The following is a 10,292-nucleotide window of genomic DNA, read 5'->3' as shown; positions in this document are numbered from 1 at the left end:
AACAAATGATTAACCAAGCAGGCAACTGTTTAACTGAAAACTTGTCATTCACATTGGGGACGGAATTCTGGATGGGAATGTATTCGGCCGCCTTACCGGGGCTTGGGGTGCTCCATTCCCGGATGGGGAACCGAGTTGGGGTCGTGAAATGGCCTTTGTGCAGTTCCTGAAACAGTGGTTACTGAGTTGTCGAGGTCAGAGCGACAAATGATTAACCAAGCAGGCAACTGATAAACTGAAAACTTGTCATTCACACTTGGGACGGAATTCTGGATGGTAATGTATTCGGCCGCCTTACCGGGGCTTGGGGTGCTCCATTCCCGCTTGGGGAACCGAGTTGGGGTCGTGAAATGGCCTTTGTGCAGTTTCTGAAACATTGGTTGATGAGTTGTCGAGGTCAGACTGACAAATGATTAATCAAGGAGGCAACTGATAAACTGAATAATTGTCATTCACATTGGGGACGGAATTCTGGATGGGAATGTATTCGGCCACCTTACCGGGGCTTGGGGTGCTCCATTCCAGCTTGGGGAACCGAGTTGTGGTCGTCAAATGGCCTTTGTGCAGTTTCTGAAACAATGGTTAATGAGTTGTCGAGGTCAGAGCGACAAATGATCAACCAAGGAGGCAACTGAGTAACTGAATGCTTGTCATTCACATTGGGGTCGGAATTCTGGATGGGAATCTATTCGGCCGCCTTACCGGGGCTTGGGGTGCTCCATTCCCGCTTGGGGAACCGAGTTGGGGTCGTCAAATGGCCTTTGTGCTGTTTCTGAAACACTGGTTAATGAGTTGTCGAGGTCAGAGCGACAAATGATTAACCAAGCAGGCAACTGATTAACTGAATACTTGTCATTCACAGTTGGGATGGAATTCTGGAAGGGAATGTATTCGGCCGCCTTATCGGGGCTTGTGGTGCTCCATTCCCGCTTGGGGAACCGGGTTGGGGTCGTCAAATGGCCTTTGTGCAGTTTCTGAAGCAGTGGTTAATGAGTTCTCGAGGTCAGAGCGACAAATGATTAACCAAGCAGGCAACTGTTTAACTGAAAACTTGTCATTCACATTGGGGACGGAATTCTGGATGGGAATGTATTCGGCCGCCTTACCGGGGCTTGGGGTGCTCCATTCCCGGATGGGGAACCGAGTTGGGGTCGTGAAATGGCCTTTGTGCAGTTCCTGAAACACTGGTTACTGAGTAGTCGAGGTCAGAGCGACAAATGATTAACCAAGCAGGCAACTGATAAACTGAAAACTTGTCATTCACACTTGGGACGGAATTCTGGATGGTAATGTATTCGGCCGCCTTACCGGGGCTTGGGGTGCTCCATTCCCGCTTGGGGAACCGAGTTGGGGTCGTCAAATGGCCTTTGTGCAGTTTCTGAAACACTGGTTAATGAGTTGTCGAGTTCAGAGCGACAAATGACTAACCAAGCAGGCAACTGAGTAACTGAATATTTGTCATTCACATTGGGGACGGAATTCTGGATGGGAATGTATTCGGCCGCTTTACCGGGGCTTGGGGTGCTCCATTCCCGCTTGGGGAACCGAGTTGTGGTCGTCAAATGGCCTTTGTGCAGTTTCTGAAACACTGGTTAGTGAGTTGTCGAGGTCAGAGCGACAAATGATTCACCAAGCAGGCAACTGATTAACTGAAAACTTGTCATTCACATTTGGGACGGAATTCTGGATGGGAATGTATTTGGCCGCGTTACCGGGACTTGTGGTGCTCCAGTCCCGCTTGGGGAACCGAGTTGTGGTCATCAAATGGCCCTTGTGCAGTTTCTGAAACACTGGTTAATGAGTTGTCGAGGTCAGAGCGACAAATGATTAACCAAGCAGGCAACTGATTCACTGAAAACTTGTCATACACATTTGGGACGGAATTCTGGATGGGAATGTATTCGGCCGCCTTACCGGGGCTTGGGGTGCTCCATTCCCGCTTGGGGATCCGAGTTGGGGTCGTCAAATGGCCTTTGTGCAGTTTCTGAAACACGGGTTAATGAGTTGTCGAGGTCAGAGCGACAAATGATTAACCAAGCAGGCAACTGATGAACTGAATACTTGTCATTCACATTGGGGACGGAATTCTGGATGGGAATGTATTCGGCCGCCTTACCGGGGCTTGGGGTGCTCCATTACCGCTTGGGGAACCGAGTTGTGGTCATCAAATGGCCTTTGTGCAGTTTCTGAAACACTGGTTATTGAGTTGTCGAGGTGAGAGCGACAAATGAGTAACCAAGGAGGCAACTGATTAAATGAATACTTGTCATTCACATTGGGGACGGAATTCTGGATGGGAATGTATTCGGCCCCTTTACCGGGGCTTGGGGGGCTCCATTCCCGCTTGGGGAACCGAGTTGTGGTCGTCAAATGGCCTCTGTGCTGTTTCTGAAACACTGGTTTATGAGTTGTCGAGGTCAGAGCGACAAATGATTAACCAAGGAGGCAACTGATTAACTGAATACTTGTCATTCACATTGGGGACGGAATTCTGGATGGGAATGTATTCGGCCGCCTTACCGGGGCTTGGGGGGCTCCATTCCCGCTTGGGGAACCGAGTTGTGTCGTCAAATGGCCTTTGTGCGGTTTCTGAAACACTGGTTTATGAGTTGTCGAGGTCAGAGCGACAAATGATTAACCAAGCAGGCAACTGCCTAACTGAAAACTTGTCATTCACATTTGGGACGGAATTCTGTATGGGAATGTATTCGGCCGCCTTACCGGGGCTTGGGGTGCTCCATTCCCACTTGGATAACCGAGTTGGGGTCGTCAAATGGCCTTTGTGCAGTTTCTCAAACACTGGTTAATGAGTTGTCGAGGTAAGAGCGACAAATGATTAACCAAGCAGGCAACTGATTAACTGAAAACTTGTCATTCACATTTGGGACGGAATTCTGGATGGGAATGTATTTGGCCGCGTTACCGGGGCTTGGGGTGCTCCAGTCCCGCTTGGGGAACCGAGTTGTGGTCATCAAATGGCCCTTGTGCAGTTTCTGAAACACTGGTTAATGAGTTGTCGAGGTCAGAGCGACAAATGATTAACCAAGCAGGCAACTGATTCACTGAAAACTTGTCATACACATTTGGGACGGAATTTTGGATGGGAATGTATTCGGCCGCCTTACCGGGGCTTGGGGTGCTCCATTCCCGCTTGGGGATCCGAGTTGGGGTCGTCAAATGGCCTTTGTGCAGTTTCTGAAACACGGGTTAATGAGTTGTCGAGGTCAGAGCGACAAATGATTAACCAAGCAGGCAACTGATGAACTGAATACTTGTCATTCACATTGGGGACGGAATTCTGGATGGGAATGTATTCGGCCACCTTACCGGGGCTTGGGGTGCTCCATTACCGCTTGGGGAACCGAGTTGTGGTCATCAAATGGCCTTTGTGCAGTTTCTGAAACACTGGTTATTGAGTTGTCGAGGTGAGAGCGACAAATGAGTAACCAAGGAGGCAACTGATTAAATGAATACTTGTCATTCACATTGGGGACGGAATTCTGGATGGGAATGTATTCGGCCCCTTTACCGGGGCTTGGGGGGCTCCATTCCCGCTTGGGGAACCGAGTTGTGGTCGTCAAATGGCCTTTGTGCTGTTTCTGAAACATTGGTTTATGAGTTGTCGAGGTCAGAGCGACAAATGATTAACCAAGGAGGCAACTGATTAACTGAATACTTGTCATTCACATTGGGGACGGAATTCTGGATGGGAATGTATTCGGCCGCCTTACCGGGGCTTGGGGTGCTCCAGTCCCGCTTGGGGAACCGAGTTGTGTCGTCAAATGGCCTTTGTGCGGTTTCTGAAACACTGGTTTATGAGTTGTCGAGGTCAGAGCGACAAATGATTAACCAAACAGGCAACTGATTAACTGAAAACTTGTCATTCACATTTGGGACGGAATTCTGGATGGGAATGTATTCGGCCGCCTTACCGGGGCTTGGGGTGCTCCATTCCCGCTTGGGGAACCGAGTTGGGGTCGTCAAATGGCCTTTGTGCTGTTTCTGAAACACTGGTTAATGAGTTGTCGAGGTCAGAGCGACAAATGAGTAACCAAGCAGGCAACTGATTAACTGAAAACTTGTCATTCACATTTGGGACGGAATTCTGGATGGGAATGTATTCGGCCGCCATTCCGGGGCTTGGGGTGCTCCATTCCTGCTTGGGGAACCGAGTTGGGGTCGTCAAATGGCCTTTGTGCAGTTTCTGAAACACTGGTAAATGAGTTGTCGAGGTCAGAGCGACAAATGATTAACCAAGCAGGCAACTGAGTAACTGAATACTTGTCATTCACATTGGGGACGGAATTCTGGATGGGAATGTATTCGGCTGCTTTACCGGGGCTTGGGTTGCTCCATTCCCGCTTGGGGAACCGAGTTGTGGTCGTCAAATGGCCTTTGTGCAGTTTCTGAAACACTGGTTAATGAGTTGTCGAGGTCAGAGCGACAAATGATTAACCAAGCAGGCAACTGAATAACTGAAAACTTGTCATTCACATTTGGGACGGTATTCTGGATGGGAATGTATTCGGCCACCTTACCGGGGCTTGGGGTGCTCCATTCCCGCTTGGGGAACCGAGTTGGGGTCGTCAAAAGGCCTTTGTGCAGTTTCTGAAACACTGGTTACTGAGTTGTCGAGGTCAGAGCCACAAATGATTAACCAAGCAGGCAACTGATTAACTGAATACTTGTCATTCACATTGGGGACGGAATTCTGGATGGGAATGTATTCGGCCGCCTTATCGGGGCTTGGGGTGCTCCATTCCCGCTTGGGGAACCGAGTTGGGGTCGTCAAATGGCCTTTGTGCAGGTTCTGAAACACTGGTTAATGAGTTGTCGAGGTCAGAGCGTCAAATGAATAACCAAGCAGGCAACTGATTAACTGAATACTTGTTATTCACATTGGGGACGGAATTCCGAATCGGAATGTATTCGGCCTCCTTACCGTGGCTTGGGGTGCACCATTCCCGCTTGGGGAACCGAGTTGGGGTCGTCAAATGGCCTTTGTGCAGTTTCTGAAACAGTGGTTAATGAGTTGTCGAGGTCAGAGCGTCAAATGTTTAACCAAGCAGGCAACTGATTAACTGAATACTTGTCATTCACATTGGGGACGGAATTCTGGATGGGAATGTATTCGGCCGCCTTACCGGGGCTTGGGGTGCTCCATTCCCGCTTGGGGAACCGAGTTGTGGTCGTCAAATGGCCTTTGTGCAGTTTCTGAAACATTGGTTGATGAGTTGTCGAGGTCAGACTGACAAATGATTAATCAAGGAGGCAACTGATAAACTGAATACTTGTCATTCACATTGGGGACGGAATTCTGGATGGGAATGTATTCGGCCGCCTTACCGGGGCTTGGGGTGCTCCATTCCAGCTTGGGGAACCGAGTTGTGGTCGTCAAATGGCCTTTGTGCAGTTTCTGAAACAATGGTTAATGAGTTGTCGAGGTCAGAGCGACAAATGATCAACCAAGGAGGCAACTGAGTAACTGAATGCTTGTCATTCACATTGGGGTCGGAATTCTGGATGGGAATCTATTTGGCCGCCTTACCGGTGCTTGGGGTGCTCCATTCCCGCTTGGGGAACCGAGTTGTGGTCGTCAAATGGCCTTTGTGCAGTTTCTGAAACACTGGTTAATGAGTTGTCGAGGTCAGAGCGACAAATGAATAACCAAGCAGGCAACTGATTAACTGAAAACTTGTCATTCACATTTGGGACGGAATTCTGGATGGGAATGTATTCGGCCGCCTTACCGGGGCTTGGGGTGCTCCATTCCCGCTTGGGGAACCGAGTTGGGGTCGGCAAATGGCCTTTGTGCAGTTTCTGAAATACTGGTTAACGAGTTGCCGATGTCAGAGCGACAAATGATTAACCAAGCAGGCAACTGATTAACTGAATACTTGTCATTCACATTGGGGACGGAATTCTGGATGGGAATGTATTCGGCCGCCTTACCGGGGCTTGGGGTGCTCCATTCCCGCTTGGGGAACCGAGTTTGGGTCGTCAAATGGCCTTTGTGCAGTTTCTGAAACACTGGTTAATGAGTTGTCGAGGTCAGAGCGACAAATGATTAACCAAGCAGGCAAATGATCAACTGGAAACTTGTCATACACATTTGGGATGGAATTCTGGATGGGAATGTATTCGGCCGCCTTACCGGGGCTTGGGGTGCTCCATTCCCGCTTGGGGAACCGAGTTGGGGTCGTCAAATGGCCTTTGTGCAGTTTCTGAAACATTGGTTGATGAGTTGTCGAGGTCAGACTGACAAATGATTAATCAAGGAGGCAACTGATAAACTGAATACTTGTCATTCACATTGGGGACGGAATTCTGGATGGGAATGTATTCGACCGCCTTACCGGGGCTTGGGGTGCTCCATTCCAGCTTGGGGAACCGAGTTGTGGTCGTCAAATGGCCTTTGTGCAGTTTCTGAAACAATGGTTAATGAGTTGTCGAGGTCAGAGCGACAAATGATCAACCAAGGAGGCAACTGAGTAACTGAATGCGTGTCATTCACATTGGGGTCGGAATTCTGGATGGGAATCTATTCGGCCACCTTACCGGGGCTTGGGGTGCTCCATTCCCGCTTGGGGAACCGAGTTGGGGTCGTCAAATGGCCTTTGTGCAGTTTCTGAAACACTGGTTAATGAGTTGTCGAGGTCAGAGCGACAAATGATTAACCAAGCAGGCAACTGATTAACTGAATACTTGTCATTCACAGTTGGGATGGAATTCTGGAAGGGAATGTATTCGGCCGCCTTATCGGGGCTTGTGGTGCTCCATTCCCGCTTGGGGAACCGGGTTGGGGTCGTCAAATGGCCTTTGTGCAGTTTCTGAAGCAGTGGTTAATGAGTTGTCGAGGTCAGAGCGACAAATGATTAAACAAGCAGGCAACTGTTTAACTGAAAACTTGTCATTCACATTGGGGACGGAATTGTGGATGGGAATGTATTCGGCCACCTTACCGGGGCTTGGGGTGCTCCATTCCCGGATGGGGAACCGAGTTGGGGTCGTGAAATGGCCTTTGTGCAGTTCCTGAAACACTGGTTACTGAGTAGTCGAGGTCAGAGCGACAAATGATTAACCAAGCAGGCAACTGATAAACTGAAAACTTGTCATTCACACTTGGGACGGAATTCTGGATGGTAATGTATTCGGCCGCCTTACCGGGGCTTGGGGTGCTCCATTCCCGCTTGGGGAACCGAGTTGGGGTCGTCAAATGGCCTTTGTGCAGTTTCTGAAACACTGGTTAATGAGTTGTCGAGTTCAGAGCGACAAATGACTAACCAAGCAGGCAACTGAGTAACTGAATATTTGTCATTCACATTGGGGACGGAATTCTGGATGGGAATGTATTCGGCCGCTTTACCGGGGCTTGGGGTGCTCCATTCCCGCTTGGGGAACCGAGTTGTGGTCGTCAAATGGCCTTTGTGCAGTTTCTGAAACAGTGGTTAGTGAGTTGTCGAGGTCAGAGCGACAAATGATTCACCAAGCAGGCAACTGATTAAATGAAAACTTGTCATTCACATTTGGGACGGAATTCTGGATGGGAATGTATTTGGCCGCGTTACCGGGACTTGGGGTGCTCCAGTCCCGCTTGGGGAACCGAGTTGTGGTCATCAAATGGCCCTTGTGCAGTTTCTGAAACACTGGTTAATGAGTTGTCGAGGTGAGAGCGACAAATGATTAACCAAGGAGGCAACTGAATAACTGAATACTTGTCATTCACATTGGGGACGGGATTCTGGATGGGAATGTATTCGGCCCCTTTACCGGGGCTTGGGGCACTCCATTCCCGCTTGGGGAACCGAGTTGTGGTCGTCAAATGGCCTTTATGCTGTTTCTGAAACACGGGGTAATGAGTTGTCGAGGTCAGAGCAACAAATGTTTAACCAAGGAGGCAACTGATTAACTGAATACTTGTCATTCACATTGGGGACGGAATTCTGGATGGGAATGTATTCGGCCGCCTTACCGGGGCTTGGGGTGTTCCATTCCTGCTTGGGGATCCGAGTTGGGGTCGTCAAATGGCCTTTGTGCAGTTTCTGAAACACTGGTTATTGAGTTGTCGAGGTCAGAGCGACAAATGATTAACCAAGCAGGCAACTGATTAACTGAATACTTGTCATTCACATTGGGGATGGAATTCTGGATGGGAATGTATTCGGCCGCCTTACCGGGGCTTGGGGTGTTCCATTCCCGCTTGGGGAACCAAGTTGTGGTCATCAAATGGCCTTTGTGCAGTTTCTGAAACACTGGTTAATGAGTTGTCGAGGTGAGAGCGACAAATGATAAACCAAGGAGGCAACTGATTAACTGAATACTTGTCATTCACATTGGGGACGGAATTCTGGATGGGAATGTATTCGGCCCCTTTACTGGGACTTGGGATGCTCCATTCCCGCTTGGGGAACCGAGTTGTGGTCGTCAAATGGCCTTTGTGCTGTTTCTGAAACACGGGTTAATGAGTTGTCGAGGTCAGAGCGACAAATGATTAACCAAGGAGGCAACTGAGTAACTGAATACTTGTCATTCACATTGGGGACGGAATTCTGGATGGGAATGTGAGTTGCTCCCGGCAAATTGACATGTGCATTTTTTGATTTCGAGACATCATTAACCAAAACACGGAAGTCCGATGGGAAAATATTAGGGCCCTTCAAGCGGGCCTCCGGTGATGCTTTCCGGCTTGGGAAAGTGAGTTGCTCCCGCCAAATTGACATGTGCATTTAACGATTTCGAGACATGATTAACCAAAACGTGGAAGTCCGATGAGGAAAGATTCGGCCGCTTCACGCGGGCCTCGGGTGATGCTTTCCGGCTTGGGAAAGTGAGTTGCTACCGCCAAATTGACATGTGTCATTTCTGGCAAGTGTCTCAGAACATAGTTCATGAGTTGGAGTTTGGGAAATCATTAACCTAGTCGTAAGTCCCGATGAAGAAAAAAAAAGTGCCATTTGCGGCGATTTGGGTGCTCCTGGCTGGATAGAGGTGGCCGTTTGACCCGCTGATTTGACACTTGTCATTTCTGGCAGGGGGGGTTGGCGGGGTGCCCGGAGATTTTCGGGAACACGATTTTCAGAACAAAATTCACTCAGCGGGAGCACTTTGAAAAGGCCCGAAAAGTGTTACTTTGCTAAAAGGCTCATTTTATCAATATAGAGACCTTTCAAAGAGTATTGGAAAGTCATATTAAATTGGTTTTGTGGCTTTTATGACTTAATGACAAAAAAACTCTAAGTGTGAATCTGAAATCGTAGACAGACAGCAGAAACATATAAATAATTCGAGCGTCTAAGTTTCATTTGCTGTCTGTCACACAGGTGCCTCTGAACCGGTCAGGGCCTGTGACCCCACTGAGCCTATGCACACGCAATGTTTGCACCAAGTTCCCCTGTGTTGTGCACTCAGTGGGCCAGTCCAAGACAGCAGAAACAAGATGTACATGCCAGCGTCTTTAAAGTTTCATTTGTTGTCTTGTCACACAGGTGCCTCTGAACGGGTCAGGGCCTGTGACCCCACTGAGTTGTTTACTGGGGCTAGTGCACTCAGTGGGCCCGTCTAAAATGACAAGACAGCAGAAACATTCCAGCGAGTTTCATTTGTTGTCTTGTCACACAGGTGCCTCTGAACGGGTCAGGGCCTGTGACCCCACTGAGTTGTTTACTGGGGCTAATGCACAAGCAGTGTTTGTCAGATTCCACTGTGTTGTGCACTCAGTGGGTCCGTCCGACAAGACAGCAGAAACATTCCAGCGAGTTTCATTTGTTGTCTTGTCACACAGGTGCCTCTGAGCGGGTCAGGGCCTGTGACCCCATTGAGCTTTGTGAGCAACGTATGCACACGCAGTGTTTGCAATGAGATTCCCCTGTGTCGTGCGCTCAGTGGGCCCGTACGACCGATTTGGTGACTCGCGTCCGTAGTGGGAGTCCCCGGGCCGTCCCAGTATAGAGAGAGGCTGGTGTTCAGGCTATTTCAGGGTTTCCTCTCGTTTCTGTCGCTGGTGACAAGACGGACATGCACACGGCGAGTCAGAGTGGGTTTTGGCGCAGCTCCCGGTGTTTTCTTCCTTGGCCACGCCGGTCTCTTTGTCCTTGTAACGCTCTCGCGTGAGTCCGAGAGGTCCTGTGTTTCTCAGTGGTCCGATTCAAGCACCAGAGCAGGTGTGCGCCTCTCGAGCCCGAAATCCTGTGGTGTGGGAGTCCCGTTCTGCTAGCTGAACACGCCATGTCTCTGGCAAATGTCAGCAAAGAAACGCGCACACAGACACACGCACGCGTGGTGTAGGATGTTGT

The sequence above is a fragment of the Somniosus microcephalus genome, chromosome 15 (assembly GCF_052327205.1).
Source record: "Somniosus microcephalus isolate GS21.2 chromosome 15, FLI_Smic_1.0, whole genome shotgun sequence".
Lineage (NCBI taxonomy): Eukaryota > Metazoa > Chordata > Chondrichthyes > Squaliformes > Somniosidae > Somniosus > Somniosus microcephalus.
This window is presented reverse-complemented; position numbering follows the sequence as displayed.